The sequence below is a fragment of the Haemaphysalis longicornis genome, unplaced genomic scaffold (assembly GCF_048455015.1).
Source record: "Haemaphysalis longicornis isolate Haplotype H1 unplaced genomic scaffold, Haemaphysalis longicornis Haplotype H1 scaffold_1, whole genome shotgun sequence".
NCBI lineage: Eukaryota > Metazoa > Arthropoda > Arachnida > Ixodida > Ixodidae > Haemaphysalis > Haemaphysalis longicornis.
In genome coordinates this window covers 319,535,396-319,536,701 of record NW_027526203.1, presented here as the reverse complement: position 1 = coordinate 319,536,701, position 1,306 = coordinate 319,535,396, and the positions used below count along the sequence as shown (strand labels likewise).

At 45.1% G+C, this 1,306-nt stretch overlaps 1 non-coding gene across 1 annotated transcript; it reads right to left on the bottom strand.

Moving 5' to 3' along the window:
* Positions 1-962: 962 nt before the first annotated feature.
* On the bottom strand, positions 963-1,044 carry Trnas-aga (transfer RNA serine (anticodon AGA)). Its single transcript has one exon. It is a non-coding gene; the product is annotated as a tRNA-Ser (tRNA).
* Positions 1,045-1,306: the final 262 nt, after the last annotated feature.

The window sequence follows — 1,306 nt, the reverse complement described above, 5'->3', positions numbered from 1 at the left end:
TCGAAGCATCCAACAGCCCTCGTCTTAATTCTGGCGACTTTAATGAAAACAGACAGAAGAACTAAATTACTGAAAACATTGAATACATCTTTTCAGTTAATCAGATCATTTACCGTGATAGTTGTTCGCTTTTCTTGTTGTCCCCCGATCCCAATAAGTATAAAACAAAAAAAAAATGTGCCAGTTATATGTATCCACTCCCTTTGGTTTTCATTGCTACGTCAGAAACAAAAAAGAGCGTCGAGTGCATGCTGCCAGGACAAAATGCTAAAAATAGTAAGTACAGTAGTTATTGCAATGTATTCATTTGTAACTAGTAATTTTTTTTATGTGCGTGCAGTGTGCTACCATTGAAAGTTAATCCGTCATTTTGCACACACACGATGGGCACGCCGTGTAAGCCGGAATTTCTTGTCACAGCAGGTGGCACCAGTTCGCGAGTTTGATCCACGAAAGCGACAGCTATTTTGCTCGTGGAGGAGAAAAACGATATTTCATTTATATGCGCGTGCATGCGCGTGTGCGTGCGTGTGCATGTTCATTACAAATGTTCTATCTACACCCTAAAATACGGGCTCGTTCCTGGCGCTGAGTGGCAATAAAATGCACTCTAAATTTCATTACGGCAAGGTTAGAACAAATGTCCTCAAGATCCAAACTCACCCGCTGAGGTATCCCAGTGGCTAAGGCGTTTTGCTGCTGAGCACAATGTCGCGGTTTCGATCCCGGCCGCGGTGGCTGCTGTACTGGTGGAGGCCAAAAGCGACAACACCCGTGTGTTGAGATTTCGGCGCACGTTAAAGACCCCCAAGTGGTCTAATTATTAAGCAGCCCTCCACTACGGCGCGCCTCATAGCGCTGGTGTAGCTTCGGCGTGTCCAACCCCAAAATCAATCAATCAATCAATCAAGATACAAACTTCTAAATGCCAGAAATTTAAAAAATAGCCACAAAAGCCCACGCGCAGTCGACAGGATTCGAACCTGTGCGGGGAGACCCCAATGGATTTCTAATCCATCGCCTTAACCACTCGGCTGCGACAGCATCTTCATTGGCTTCCTTTATTGCCGGTCATCGACAGTGACACAAGACACCAGGTACAATTAAAAATAAATATCAACCGTAATGTCGCCATGCCACCAAGGTCCGGCGTTGTCTTTTAAAATTCCCTAGGCGTGGTTAGGTGTTCAATTTTTCACAACCACTCTGGCAGAAAGTTCTTCGCTCTCTGAACTTCAACGAACTGTGGCACACTTCCCCGAAGAAGCTGTCGCGTTGGTCACGTGTCTAAATAACAATGAAGCCA